Source organism: Lissotriton vulgaris, chromosome 7 (assembly GCF_964263255.1).
Source record: "Lissotriton vulgaris chromosome 7, aLisVul1.2, whole genome shotgun sequence".
NCBI lineage: Eukaryota > Metazoa > Chordata > Amphibia > Caudata > Salamandridae > Lissotriton > Lissotriton vulgaris.
This window is the reverse complement of record NC_141695.1, coordinates 631,323,263-631,339,339: the sequence shown is the minus strand read 5'-3', so window position 1 is coordinate 631,339,339 and position 16,077 is coordinate 631,323,263. Positions and strand designations below refer to the sequence as shown.

The following is a 16,077-nucleotide window of genomic DNA, read 5'->3' as shown; positions in this document are numbered from 1 at the left end:
CCTATGTACTTTATTCTTCCCGAACGCCGGGAAACGTCTGCTTTCACTTTTCTCTTTGTGGCATCTCAAAATGGCCGACTTCCGTTTCCGGCGTGCCTCGGGCGCACGCCCAACAACTAGAACGCATCACCACAGTGTACCATTTCAGCATGCCTGCTTTAGACTGCGTTGTGGTATCCATGGGCAGTGTTAAATTAGGGATATTGCTTCCATGTGCAGGCTCTCTCCTATCCTTACATCTGGGGCTTGATCACAAGTTTAGCGGGAATTCCTTCAGAACCTTCTGGTTTGCAGCCTATAGAATGGATAGGTATGCTGTACCACTTTACAGACTAATCACTGCTTTTGATGAATACATTACAGTCAACTAACTGTTTGCAGATGAATTTCAAGAAAAATAAGAGTATGAAAATTGTCCCGGTGAATTCAAAGACATACGCTGCCATTGACCCGTAGCTGGAAAGGCCTTGTTTCCTAAGAATGATAAGTGTGAATGGTGCCGTTCGATCTCTCTACCAGAACGAAATTTTCCCCATTTTCAATGAAAGCCAATACAGTCTGAAATCCATGCTAATATGGAGTTCTCTTCGCTCGCCCAGGAGAAATGTGTAGTAATAAAACTATCGATTTATACATTGGGCAGATGCACATGTAGCCATTTTCACCGTTAGCGTCGCTTTAGCAAAAAATGGCTTTGAGAATTGAGCCCTGTTTTGTCACAGAACTATTTCTACCCTCGTATATTTTTAAAGTGTGTTCCGTTTGGTTCAGCCTGCCTCCTTTTCCACCGTTTTCATCTATCACGTTTTTAATAGCACGGCGTAGCGTGTGATGCACGTGACGCAGAAGCCCCTTCAGCAGGGCTGAGGGACGCCGGAAATAAAGGTGTCATTCGCGGCAGCGCGTGCTGCTTCTCACCTCACGTCAGCGGATGGGGCAGCGCGGCGCGTCGGCTGTGTAAGAGCAACGAATATTCACTCTGCATTTCACAGGGCTGAATGGACAGATCTCCATCAGTGACCTTTGAGATTTTGGAAGGTCACAAGTAAATATATCCAGGCCCCACTTTGGGCTGATTAAGTGCACATACATTGAAAGGAGATGATGATGCAATCTGTAAAGTCATTTATTCTTATAAGATTTACACGCATAAAACAGATGTATGTAGTTGTGTAGTTCCTAAATTAAAAAGAAAACTATACACCCAAGTCCTGATGTTGCCAGGGATTCTTGTGACCAGTCACCGGTGTCTTCTGAAGGATTTTGGGGGCCCCGGGCAAGAAATACTTTGCGGGCCCCTGTTCGGAAAAACTTTCGAATTTACGACCTAGTTTCCGCTCTTTAAGCTCAGTAAGGCGAAACAATATTGAATTGTATGTTGAAGGTTGAAACAGTGAAATAGACAGAAGATAGAGTCAAAGGTCACTTTCCCAGGGGCCCTCTGGAAGGTGGGGGCCCCGGGCTATTGCCCACTTTGCCCAAGTCTTAAAAAGTCTCTGCCCGTCTGGCTCCCATGTGATAAGTTGTGGTGTATGTGGGAATCTCCGTCCAGACTCACGCCTAGAAGGTAAGACCACGTGGAGGCGCTGCAATAACACATTATATATATGAAAATTAATAATATGACATTTCGGTTTATTCCCTGGTGGTCAAATTGCTGGTGGTCAGATTGCAGAGAGGCACCGAGGTTATGTTTTGCATAAACAGGTTGATTTAGCCCTGAACACGCACGGGGTGAGACCCCCCACTCTGTTATAGCCACACAGCGTCACAGCATCCATGCACTGCGCATGAAAGGGGTAGCACGTTATGGGTATTACAGGAGTTTGCCCAGGACACAGCGCCAATCACATATAGTATATATTCAGAAAATATATATAATGCTCCTCCTCAGGGTTCAAGGGGAACCACTGGTGATAAAGAACATTACCGAGGTCCAATGTTTAGAATAGGTATTTTAAAATCCTCACCGTCTATGTAAGTCTTTCAATACATGGCTCCATTTTCAGTTTTTGTTCGTTTTTACTGGCTTAAACCATCCATCCATCGGAAGCAATGCCAGGAGGCTGGAGATGCTGCAAAGCTCAGCCTGAGAACTCACTGACTCAGACCCAGCTCCCCACCCTTGTCTTCGTGGACTCTCGCTATCCTCCCACCTGCAGTTCCATAGATACTGTGGTAGCTGAAGGAGGGCACACCTGGTGAGGATACAGTTCATGAATGTGTGTTGTTTATCGCACAGTTGAGTATATGACACCTAAGAGGCCCTTCGTGGGTACTTATTACATGCACTTTCTTTCTGCAGCTGGGGGCCAGCAAGCATATACATGTCCGGTATGAAGTCGCCAAAAGCCTGGCGTTACTGGGTGAGTGGACTCTGAGCTCTACACGTTTTAGAAAATTATCTCCTACCTATTATCCCCTAATTAATTCATTGTTGTCATTTCTATCTTCTGCACACTACTGCGTAATTCGTAAAAAATAAATAAATACATGTAGCTTGACAAAATGTTTCTTGAGATGTTGCCCCCTACTGTACCCCTCTCGCCGCCCACATCCTCCACTGGCGCTGCCCATCTGCAGCACTGGTGCCCTCAAAGCTGCGTTGCGAGTTGGGCTACAGCCCTGAGAGTGTTTTGATAAAGTGGGATAAAATAGGGAAATAATAGACCACTGTTGGGTAGCAAAAGACCGTCACAATAATGGTCCAGTGGGCCACTCGTACCCCCTGGCACCGTTGTCACTGCACCTGCTGCACTAATGATAAATACGTCTCTCGTTCTGTGTATTAGGACATCTTGCACGGCTGTTACAAGTGTTGCACCCGCTCTGTGTCCAAGAAAAGGTTGCACAGTTGCTGTCTGTGCCATGGCTGTTTGCAGTGCCTCCAGGAACCATACGTTATTATTATTATTATTATTTTTTAAGTATAAATGAACATGTTGGATTTCTTAGCATTATACGCACATAGATTGACTGATTCATTTAGTATGGTTGCTTTGAGAATCACAATAGGAGATGGGACTTAGATGATGCAATGCTGATACCTGTGCATATCCGCCGCATGTCCCTGACCATAGCCCCTGGGTGTCCCCGATGCTCGTGTCCCGAAGCAGACTTCCACCATATGGTATGGACCTTCCCCACCATTGAGCAATTCTGGGAGAGAGTAGCGGTGTTGGACATTCCTGGATGGGGGCCAACTGCAGACCCTTTACAGTGCCTATTGGAGATCACAACACGCACACACAAGAATAAGAACACTTTGAGATTTATAGACCTAGTGTGTGTATTGGTGAAACGCTGTATTGCCATGACCTGGACATCCCCAGAAGCATCTTCCCTGAAACTTTGCATAGTGGGCGACAGCAGATGTCACGACCTGGCAATCGCTGCCTGCACAGCAGAGGGACCCTCCTCAGCAGGATGCCTGGGACCTGTATTTAGATAAGCTGGCAGCCAAGATGGACTACAGGCCCCCACAACGGACATGTCGACCCCTCAGCCTGATCCGGAAAGCATCCCACAGACTATTGCCGATCCCACACGACTAGTACATGTAACATGCACCTATGGATCCCAAACCTTGGAGGCTCCCTGTCGAAGACCTGTTCTTTCCCCCAACCCTACACCTTAGGTTATGAATTCTGTTGGACCCGGCCCTTTAGGCAGGTTCACCCCTAGACTTTTTGCTTTTTCCTAGCCTGTTTATGGAACCTGGTGGTGGTGATTTTAGGCCTCTGCGCACTTTTTCCCTGTGGTACAGTGTAAAGTGCTTGAGCTCTCTGTGAATGAGTGGTGAGTGACCTGCCCTCCCATAGGAATGAATGGGGAATATGTATGCCCATGGTAGTTCCTGATGTGTGGGGAGTGCAGGGTCGAGTTTGGTATGTACGAACTCGTGAGACTGAATGCTGCAAAATGGTGTATGCGGCATGATTGCGTCTAGTCTAGAAGCGCCACTTTTAGAAGTTGGCATATTTGTTTAAGTTGGTGCTGGCGTGTGATTGGCTGGTGAGCCTGGCCCAGGAGTGCCTGGGCCTGCTGGTGGATGGACTGTCTGGTTTCAGTAGGACAGGGTCTGCAGGGTCTGCAAGGCCCCGGAGGAGGGGGTCTGAGTCAGCCGTAGATAAAAGGCCCCATCTACTGTCAGGGATGGGAGGAAAGAGCGTCTGGTGGTGCCGGGCCGTGCCTGCCTGCCCACCCTGCTGGCTCTCCCTCCTGACGGCCCACTGTCACCTCTGACCGGAGGCTGACAGGAAGACGAAAACCAGAAACATTCCAGTACTCAGGGCCCCTTGCACCAAGGCTTCAAAGGGCTTCAAAGACATTTCTGTGTATAAGAAGGGGCTGTGTCTCCTTCCAAAATGTTCTTGTTCTTGCTGTTGTGGCTGACTTGAATCTACCAGGGGTGGGCGCTGCCCAGCCCCTGGATGCCTGGATTCCTGGACTCCTGGGGGACCCTTCTGCCCTGCCTGGGCTGAAGGGGGGACTTGGCTTTGCCCCTGGGGAAGCTCTGGGACCTTGGCAGCATGGAGAAGCTGCCTTTTCCTGTGGAGAGCGCTGGAGTTGATTTCTAGCGCCTGGAGGTGCTGTGCTTCCCCCTGAGCGCCTGGGAGCGCTCTGCCTGCTTTCTCTGGACTTTCTAGCGCTTAGGAGCGCTTTTATGCTCGCTTATAGAGCTGGACGCGCTGAGGATTCTTGCCCGTATTTATTTAATTATTTACGAGTGCCCACCTCGATCTGCCGCGGAGAAAACAAACCACGAAGGGGCCACGACCGGATTGGCCGAGACCCGAGGAGAGACGCGCTCTGATTGGCCGCTGCAGCGGGCCTGTCCCGGAGAGTCGCGCTCCGGTTGGTCGAGACGCCCGCAGAGGCTCTGGCGTCACTGGGGGCTCGCCGAAGGAGCCTCGATGGGATTGGCCCATCGCTCGTGACCTGCTGGAGATGAGACGGCGAGGAAGAAAGGTGGCGGGCGGTTAACAGGGCTCCCGTGTGCCGAGGGAGCCCTGCAGCGAGAGAAGGGACTGCCACCGGGAGCCTTGCTGGCTCCACTCTGAGTCCCGGTCCCGAGACGGGGGACCGGGCCAAGCGAGGAGAGTCTGCGAGGAGCAGGAGCTCCTCAGATGCCGCCGAGCCCCGCCCCCGCCGCACAACAGAGCCGGTGAGTGAAGGACTGCGGGGGGGGGAAGCTCCGTGCGGTGCCGGACGAGGCGCCGAGTAAGGGCGGCCCCGAATGGCAGTGGGTCGCCCCACCGTGATTACAGAGCCCGCGAGGGGCTCTTGAGGGCCCGCATTTCTGCATGTTGGTGCCGCTTCGAGGCACAGAGTCAGGGCGGCCCCGGTTGGCAGCGGGTCGCCCCAACGTTGCCCGGAGCCATGAGAAGGCTCCGGGGGCCATTTGTGGTTAGAGGGGGCGTCGGGGCACATTGTTGGTGCCCGCCCCTTCCTGCCAGCAAGATTCTGTGTTTAGAGCCACGGAGGCTCTAGGGGGCCCAGTTGTCTTGAGAGCCTGAGGGCTCCATAGAGACTATTTCTGTTTAAGAGCCTGTTTGGTCCCAGAGAGGGCCATATTCGATAGAGGGGGCTTCGGGGCACATTGTCGGTGTCCGTCCCCTCCTGCCTCCGAGTGTGAGGGTTAGAGTCCGGTGAGGCTCATGGGGGCACCATTGTTTTTAGAGCCTGAAAGCTCCAACGTCTGGGGCATGTGCGATATGCCCAGAGCCTGTGGGGCTCCAGCAGTGGCGCAGTTGGCGCCTAAGGGCCAGTGAGGGCCCTGGCGCAGTTTTGTTGTTCCCCAGCTGTCCAGCACTTTGTGGGCAGCTGCCACGTTTAGGCTTTTTGTACTTTGAGACTGGCGCTGCATGGTGGCGCACCCTGACATTGAGACTCAGGGCGTCTGAGCCCCAAGAAGGCCAGTTGGCCTAGGGACTGCCACAGGTAGTGGCTTATGTGAGTCTTTGCGCAATTATATGGGTATTGCACCTCTGAATGTATTTTATTGCATCATGTGCTTTACTCTTGACACCTCTGAATGTTTTATGCATTATGTGTCTTTCTTTTCCTGCGCTGCACCTCTGAATGTTTAGTCATCATGTGTCTTCTTGCGCTGCACCCCTGAATGTATTTTATTGCATCATGTGCTCTGTGTAGGTTTATGCGTCAGGTGTTTCCCGTTATGACTCCTCTGAATGTATATTTATGCATCATGGGTAATCTGTTCTCTCCTAGACCCCTAAATGCTGTGTGATACTTAGGTGGTTGTTCTATTTAGTACAGGTGGTACTAGTGAGGTCCTGGTTCCCTGCGTGACATGCTCCTAAGGGGCTTAGGGTTGCGTAGTGTGTACTTACCTGTTCCCAGTAGTTACTGGATGTGATTCATAACTGTTACTTTGTGCTACAGTGATTTTATATTCTTGTATTCTAATTTCTGACAGTATTTCATTTCTACTAAGTGCTCATTATGACAGTGGCCCATGTGGCCCTGTCTTGTGAATAATCCCTGTGAATATTGCCCGTGCCAGTTGGCACCATGTATATGTGTGATTTTATCCGATGTGTTTTTACAATACAAAAGTTATTTTTATAATAACCTTGTGTGGAGTCTCTTTTGTGGTGTGCCTAGTATGTTGTTGCTGTTGTGCGCTGATGCAAATGCTTTACACATTGCCTCCGAGTTTAGCCTTACTGCTTGTGCCAAGCTACCAAGGGGGTGAGCAGGGGTTATCTTGGCGTGTGACTTCCTTGCCCTGACTAGAATGGTGGTTTCTGCCTGGCTTTGGCGTCAGCCTCAGCCTACCAGAAATAGCCAGTTCTAATAAATTCAATATCCTTCCATTGCCTCAGAAAAATCACCACCCTTACTCCTATCAAATTCGGGTTACAGGGATGATGGAACACCCACACCAGAGTGGTCTCCACAGAGACTTAGTTTCTATTTTTGTTCCCCAGTTGGGCTTCAGTATAACCATTATCTGCAAGACGTTCTAGATGGCGGACAGGTACGATCTTTAATGGGGACCTTGATAGATGCATACACAGCTTGTTATGTGCTAGAAGTGTACATGGGAGGTTGTTGGGTGGCTGATCACCTAGTAGTGATTTAACCAGCTTACCTACAGTGTCTACTAACTGGGTGGACTGGGCTCTCTGCATACTTTGTATAGGGCACTTGTGTTACATACATTTGTAAAATGTCAATAAAGAACTACTTGTATAACAAAAAAGAGGCCATGCTGCTCCTTACATTTTTACTACACTCCGGTGACTTTTCCTCTCCTCCTCAGTTACTTTACACCGACTTTTATTTCTGAAAAGTGTTGTCTAACATAATTAGAGAAGGGCAGTAAACATCACTGGAGTCTGTTAGGACCAGTCAGCCGCGACGCTGCAAGATTTCATATTTACTTAGTGCTGTTAACTTTATTTTCTTTAAATATGGCTCTAACTGAGTCCTGGACCCATGAATTAAGTACCAGTGGCTCCACTGGCACTCAGTAACTACACCTGCACACCATGAACGTTATTGCCCCTAGATTCTTCATCTACCTCACACCTGCCTTGCTGGCAGGGCTTGGTCAAGTATTTCTATCAGCTTAGGCAATGTGATGTTTTGCCGTCTCCTCACATGAAAGTTGGGAATATTTGAGTCTTTCAGGGACCGTTTGCCCTCCTCTGTTGGTGACAGTGCCAATGGTGGCTTCCTGGTATCACTTTGTTGTGAAGCCTGTGATGTCTGCTGAAGCACATGAGATTGGGATCAGTTAGTCCTTACAGGGCTGGGGGGAGGGTAGGGTTGAACACCTGGGAGGTGGGCGTGACTGATCCTGAGTGTGGGTAAAAAGGAAATATTTGAATTTCTGACTCAGGATCTAGGAAGTTCTTGAATCAGGATCTAGGCATACTATGTAAGAGAGCAGGCTGCTCTAGAGTATGGATGTCTGTACCTGTCCTCTCTGCCTACATGTTTATAGTGAACTGTGTGGCATCAAATGTACTGCTAAGAGAAGGGGTCTGCTGAATCTGTAGGAGGTGATGGTGTTGCATAGGAAATAGAAATGGCTTTGACGTGTAGCTTTATTTGCAGCAGAGTATTTTAAATTGAAATATGCATCTTGCGTGGGGTATTGGCACTTGCAGCACAGGAGCAGGAGGTGTGGGCTTTTGTGGATTGGTTGATTTCTATGGATTTTCATCCTTTTGTCATTCTCTGTCAATAATTCGAGGCCTCCAGACACTGCTGAGACTAATGTAGGTGCCATCATGTATTTATGTGGTTGCTAGTGTTGTCAACACAGAAGTAGAGGAGGTGGCTGGGGCTCCTCAGCAGCAGCGTGAGAAGGTTCATGCATATGCCAGCCTGTGGTTGAAAGGTGAGGGGCTGATGGCCATTACGTGTTTTATCCAGAGCTGTCTATCATCGTGTTGAACTATCCCAAGATGTGGCTAGTAACTTAACTTCCAGGAGTTTACGATGTGATGGAATTTCATGATGTTTTGGAGTTTTCGGGGCTACCACTTTCCCAAGGACATATGCAAACCAGGAGAGAACTGATTTGCCTGGTAGTTGTTCAGTGGTGGAATGTAGGCATTCTTCTTCCTTAGCTACAGCCAGCACTGAGTGCTTAAATCCCGCATGTACATTTGTGGTGGTGCGCAATCAGAATGTTTGCATAGTCTTCGGCTAGTGAGTGATCCAGGTGGTGTGTGCTGGTACCTGTCAAAGACGGTGTTTTTGGAAGAGGGATTCAACATCTATGCTCATGATGTGAAAGAAGGTGGTGATCCCGTTGGTGATGGATAAAAAGGGGCAGGGTTGAGTTAAGGATGTCCACCGTAAAATATAATACATTTCAGAAGTTGTCATTTGCATATTTGTTGGCCATTCTTAGCTCAATAGGATTTGAGCCCTCAACAATTGCACAAAACTTCATCTACAAATATTTTGTTTGAATAACACACAATCAGGTCGAGACAAGTGTGTACATTACCAATGTAAAACAAAGAAAGGACTGAGTAAATAATGGAGAAGAAAGAGAACATGAAATTGTAGGACTAGTGATACACAGATGGAGAGCGGGGTGGTAATAGATAATAGGCAGTTAAGAGAAAAGGGAGCTAAACGGGAGATTCAAGGTTAATAGAATTAGAAGACTGGATATGGGAAGAGGAAAAGAGAAAACACTAATGGAGGGGCATGATAGCAGGGCTTCACCAAACTACAGAAAACATGCAGTAAAAATGTACTATAGTGGAATAATCATGATCCAAGCAAGGGACGGAAATGTGAACTGATAAAGTAAGAGTAATACAGGAGCGTACTGCGGGAAATGAGGGCAGACTTCAGCTATAAAAATTCCCACTTGATTTTTCAAAAGCCCAGGACCTAGCAAACCAAAATACAGAGGTGCATATTTACTAACCCTGGGCGGGTAACTGCTCCGCCACCGGAGTATATGGAGTTTTGCCTACTCCGCGTTCCGTTGTGAACGCAGATTTTAGGCAAAACTCCAATTCTGCGGCAGAGTCGAGTGAGCCGACCGCTCCACCCTCCCAAAGTAATTATAATGTGAAAAAAAGGCACTTACCTGCCTTGGTTGCCTCCTCCTCGCCATGGCTGCTTTCTTTCCTCGTCCTCATCATCCTCCTTCTTTGATAACCCCTACGTTGTACGTTTTGCATGTATGCATGTGCACACACCATGGATGCGCCATATTTAAACTGCGGCAATCCATGTTGCAAGGATTAAACAGATACGTCAGGAAACCTGACGTATCTGTTAGCACAGTAAAGACACATTGCTTGAGTGTGCCGGAAAACAGACGCAACTCCAGTGCATTACACATGGGGCGAGTCCCATGTGAAAGGCCCTGGGTCAGTCCTTACGCCTGCTTAAAGCAGGCGTAAGGATTTGGCGCAGTGAAGTTGTAGAAGTGATGCAGTGAAATCTCATAGATTTAACTGCACAACTTCTACGAGCCTTTTTTATGGGGGACACCAGCCCTCCATACATTATACCTGATGCAGGTATAATGTGGCGCAGGGCTTTACAAAGTGACGCATCTGCCTAGATGCATCTCTTTGTAAATAGGGTACAGTGTGGTGCATTGATTACGCCTCAACAGTGTCATAAGAAAGTGACGCAACGGCGACGTAAGGCCTTCCTAAATAAGGCCCATAGATGGGACGCTGAATCTCCACCCCAATCCACATTCCTTAGCAAATGCTTTGACATTGTGAGCGAACCCTGTCAGGCTGGTGTCCCATGAACTAGAGTCACAGCCTTTCCTCAAACCTAAGTGATCCCTCGCCCCACAATCGAAATAAACCATGTCAATGTTTGTTTCGAGCAAGTAAACCTCATAACACCCCCCCATACATCGACTTCTTCCTAGCCTCCTAGAACCTAGTAAATGGACCCATGCACTCACCTGACCTGGATACACAGAGAACCTGGCCCTTGAATAACATCAAAGAAAAACAATTGACCTTTGCAGCTCCAAACATTGATGAATCACTAAATCACTGATTAACCACTATTTCCTAAATGCTAGTGCTACGTTTACTCACCTCAGTCACGGAGCACAGCTGAGGGGGCTGCTGAATATCTCCTCTCATATGCAAAATACTAAAGTTGGAGACCAGCGCTACAAACCAATGGGCCAATGTGTAACTAGATAATCTGAAACGAATATTATGGAAGGTGAAACCACAATCCTACTCAGAAGAAGCCGAAATCCTTTGTGAAATACACACGACGGGTATCGCAAACCTTCAACCATCCAAAACGAAATATTACACCTGTGTGGACTCAAGGAGATAACCAGCAATCAATGAGATATCAAAAGCAGAGGTTGAAGGAAATCCTCCACCCAACAGTGGTCACCGGACCTACCGACAAACAAAATCCAAAAGCACAGTTTATTTTTGAAACACTGTGTGGGGCCGAACAATGTATTTACATTAACGCTAGATACACTAAGAGTTTTGCCATTCATGTTGCACAAAATTCTGAAAGCAGTTCCGATCTCTGAGGTCAATGCAAAAAATAAAACCTTGACCATTTACTCAAAGATACCTTTTTTTATATTGCATGAATCAGGGCCACTTGTAAAGTGCAAATAATTACCCAAGAAAGGTATCCCAGCACTAAGAAAATAGCATTGTGAACTAGTGAAAAAGTAGAACTTTAGATGATCAGTTCCTGTGCAAAGTTGAATAATTCCATACTTTTGGAGCAAGATAAGAAAAGACTCTCCCACATTGTCTCATCTGGTTGATGTGAGGAACTGATAGCAGCAGGGCATCTGAGGGGGGCACCTTCTGCACTGGGGCGTAGGGGTGAATCCTGAATTGCATAAATGCAACACCTTACTTGTGGAAGTATCTGGTACAGATACATAAATCCTTAAGTGTTGCATGTTGTTTTATCGGGAGTCAGTATATGTTCTTTAAATAAGTGAAAAAAGAACAATGGGGAGAAAGACCCGGTAAAACTTTGAATACAAGGTTCTTTATAAGTTGCTAAGATGATAAAGACTTCTTAGGGTTTCCCAGATAAAGTGAATTATAATAATCGATGATAGACATGCAATGGTACAGACAAATGTGCAATGTGAATTGAAATAAAGTCAAGGGAGTATCTCGCGTAGGATGTGTAAAGAGAAAAAACATGAAAAAGTACGAAGTGTTCATTGGCTTGGTGAATAAGAAACACATCAAATACTACTTCCAGATTTCTTACTCTATCTTAGAACAAGGGCAATTGCCCAGTTGTAGCTGGCAGCCACCAAGAATTGAAGATAGGATATTTAGCATTTTGGCAGAAAGATAGAGTGAGCCGTCAAGGTGGAGATGAGGTAACTTCCCATTTCTGGAGTCAGTCCAGATGGAAAGGGAGGAGGGGTCAGAGAAGGTAGCATGTGATACTAAGATGTGCTGGTCATGTATGCAATCTGGATGTCCAGTAAACAAACGGCTTCATCTACCCAGATAATGGAGCATTCACATTTGCTAGTGGTTTAATCTATTCAGCAAATTAAATCCTTCTGAGGGTTCGTTCCTCCAAATACTGGATTGACTGTAGAAATCTTCCCAAGGCCAGTAGCATCTCTTATGGCTAGACCACCATGAGACAGTCCACGAAGCACATATGCTCTTGACTTGGACGTCTAAAAGAGTCCTCTGGGTATACATATGTCTTCCTTCACAGAGGTACTTAGAGGGAGGCTTCTGAGGGAACATTTTTCTTGGCATCTTCAGAGGAGTTGTGTCCCATCATGTCCGCTGCAGGGATGTCTGGACTTCAGTGTTGCTCTGTATCTCCCACCTTGCACTCCAAGGAAGCTAAAAACCACTCTTGAGTACACAGGGGAAAGGGGAATTGGGAGAAACACATCACTGCGTAGCAGCCTCCCACACCTAATATGGATTCTTCTTGTGTGTTCTAGTACTGAAGAGAGTAAACAAACCATATTGCTACTTATTCTCCAGAAAGGAACTATGTAACACATGTGTATCACATGCCTTTTAGAGTTGAGTAATACTCTATAGCTGTGTGTGCTTGTTGACAGAAAATGGTTTTCCTGACACATAATAGAAAATATTAGTTTGAGATCTAACTTCTATGAGTGTAAAGATACATATATGCAACCTTATCCTTCAACGACCTTGAATAATATTGAATGTGATTCATAATATGTTCAGAAAGCCAATTCAAATACGAAGTTCAAAGTCTGTAGGAGTGTGAGATCATCCCTTTTAGTCACGATCATAACTTTATTTCATTAAAGTCTATCACAAACGATAGCGCCTATAAAGAATAATTGCATGTCCATACGAGAACTGATGGCAGTACTCAAAAAACAACAAGATTCTGGAGAATAGTGAAAGCATGAATCAGTCTGAGCGATATGCGACAGAGACCGTTGCGCCATTGGGAAATGAGGTTCTTCTAGGAAAGCGCCCCAATATACTAGAGTTCTAAGGTGGCCACCATACTCCAGTCCATGTTTATTCTCGTTTGACCTGAGGCTGTCATTACGTGAGCGCCATCTTTGTTTGGGAAGTGTAGAATGTTACTTAGATCAGCATTTAATATTCACTGCATGAAATTATAGCTCAATATATAGTTTCCTAATAACTAAAATGTGAGAAACTATAAGTGGACTTAATGCCTATGTCTATCTAATTTGATTGGCTCCTGTGACGAATCCTCATATACTCTGAGCACAGTGGTGCACACCGTTGATGACGTCTTAATAAAGGGCTATGATGCCTTCCTGTCTCTACTCACTTTGTAGACTGTGTAATAAAGGGGTAAAGAACATTGTTCATATCACCTGTGTATGCCTGGAACTGATAAAAGAAAGAAGAAAAATTGTGAAAATCTTTTTTAATGACTGGCTAATCCACACTTCCAGGTAGGCTGTCATTGCATGTATTAGATCCACGGATCTAATGATCAACTGTCGATATACGAAATTTTTAAATAGAGCTGGAAAAAGCTATTAGACGCAGCAGAGCATTGGTCTGCACATGAGATTGTATAAAGTCTGTGAAGTTTATTCTGCCATATTTGGTTGTTATAATCCCCTGACTTGTCTTTGACATAACACTGCTAAAATCACTTCAATTTAAATATAGCACAGCACATATGCACTTTAGGGATACAAAATACCTCCCGGTATCTGGGATCAGTTATAAAAATACTTCTCTTTAATACGTACAGCTGCTTACATTTTACAAATATTACATGCTTTTAAAAAAAGTATTTTTCTTTTTTATACCATGTGTAAAATAATATTTGATAAAATGTGTTCATTGTATATCATTTTGGAATACATTTTATGATAAATGTACGGTGCATGCTATGGTTTTAAATAACTATGCATAAATAAATAAACTTGAAACACTTTGGGGCATACTTACAAAGAAGTGACTGAGAGCGGCGGTAGCCTTCGTGGCTTAACGCTGCTCTCTGCCACTTTTGAAACGCAAGGCTACCATGTTTACAACAATACAGTGCAGCCATGCATTTCCCACTGCGCTGGCGCTAATTTCAGCTGCCTAGCTCCAACGCAGGCACCCTTGCACCATAGTGCAAGGATGCTTGTTTTGGGAGGAATGATTGTTTATGTGCAGGAAGATGTCCCTTCCTGCACATAAACAATCATGCATGGTGTTTTGCTGTTTCTAGGTGTGCTGCACAATTCAGCACACATAGAAACAGCAAAAACTAGGATAAATAAAGCATTTCTCCTTGTTTCACCATATTACATTGTGTCAAGAAAGCAATTCCCTCTGGCCACATTAATCAAAACAGCATAACATATAACACAAAATACAGGCAAACTTAAGAGCAGTGCAGTAGTGATCCAAATTCTGAAACAACAAACAAATTACCAAATGCATAAGTTTATTTAAAATATTTGTTAAAAAACCAAAGTAAAATTATACTAATCACAATCAAGGGAAAACAGACAATATTGGGAACAAATAATCTTTACAGTTCATCACACAAGTTCCTAAAGTTCAAAAAAAGTTCAAAAAAAGGGAGGAAATCAGTAAGGTTATATTCAGCATCAGTCAGAATATTCCTTAGTTAATGATTTGAATTCTCTCCCCCACTTCTCAACGCGTTTCGACGGCCCAGAAAAAATGCAGCCGTCTTCTTCAGGAAAATTATCAGCTGTCTTCCCAAGAAATACTCTAATTTAAAAGAGAAACAGGTCTCATCATCAAATTCAAGATTAGAAACTAAAATTATACACAAGGCTAAAATCCATCTGCTAACCAGAATTTGAAAAAATTATTTCACCACTGCTCAATACAATGCAACACCTTTCATCAACGTATACATAATTAACATTACAGAACATATACAAATTCAAAACATTTGCTATCCTTCAATTGTTTCCAGTTCATCACAATTTGAATAATACCCACATGTAAACGCTACTAAGAGTGTCTTACAATCCACACTTTTGTTCAGTCAGTTACAACATAGGAATCATATCAATGTGTGCGTTTACATCACTTGTTTGTTGGAAATGCTCTATATTACCACATCGAACCAGATTATTTAAAATGGTGATTGTGATTCCAACTTGGCTTAAGTTGTTTCTGTCATAGGGTTTCAAATCCCTTGCCATTCACGGCACCGAATAGACGAATCTTGCTTTTAATTCAGCTGGCGACATTTGTACCTTTTCAGACTATTCAGTCCGCTATAAAGGTTAGTAAAAACTCCTCATTTAGAAATATTTGCGGTATAGCCTAGGTTTGGGGTATAGCCAAGGATTGCCAAGGGATTTGAAACCCTATGACAGAAACAACTTAAGCCAAGTTGGAACCACTTTTCTCCTAACATGGTATTAAGTAGATAAAGGACTTTGAGGGGCACCTGCCAAGTATAGAGTAATTTACTGATTACATTAGGAAGAGATCTTTTAGGCAGAATTAGGCAAATTCACACACGAAAAGTGAAACACAGGAATTTCACCTTTTCACACCTACGGAGCAGAATTAGGGCTAGCCCGCTGCTCTTTGGGCAGAAAACAAACCCCAAAAGCATAACTTCTTTTTGAAACAATGTGAATTGATTGGTTATGTATTTACCTTGATGCAAATAGCAATTAGAATTAAGATAAATGCACTTTCCAAACTCCTTGTGCTTTAAAGCAGCTTCTCCGGCTGCTTTATGTGCGTCACCTGCCTACAGAGTCCTCTTGCAAACAGATGACAAACTAAAAGTCTAACAAACATGCTACAATTGCCTATGCTCAAATCTGTTTCTGGGGAAGCTGCTCTTTTTTAAAATTACTATCTTCCTTAGTTGTATCACATGACCCAACCATACACCAAGCGTGAAATAATATTGAACATGTATAGATATATTGTTAAAAATGTATTTAATTCTTCATAGTCATATAATTCACACATATAGCAAAGTGCATCACAATACATTAGAAACTTCATCTTTAAAAATAGTCATCCCTAAAGCCTCCATTTAATCTGCTCATGTCATTCATAGCCTACCTGTGCCCCAGATTGCAGTGAGCAGAGTCCAGGA

At 44.9% G+C, this 16,077-nt stretch overlaps 1 protein-coding gene across 1 annotated transcript in view; it reads left to right on the top strand.

The window, feature by feature from the left end:
* Positions 1-1,384: 1,384 nt before the first annotated feature.
* Positions 1,385-16,077, top strand: part of HEATR9 (HEAT repeat containing 9) — a 153,506-nt gene continuing 138,813 nt past the window's right edge. Inside the window, exons 1-2 of the mRNA XM_086928757.1 lie at positions 1,385-2,201; positions 2,306-2,366. The gene's annotated coding sequence lies outside the window, so the exon portion shown is untranslated. The remainder of the gene's footprint in view (positions 2,202-2,305; positions 2,367-16,077) is intronic.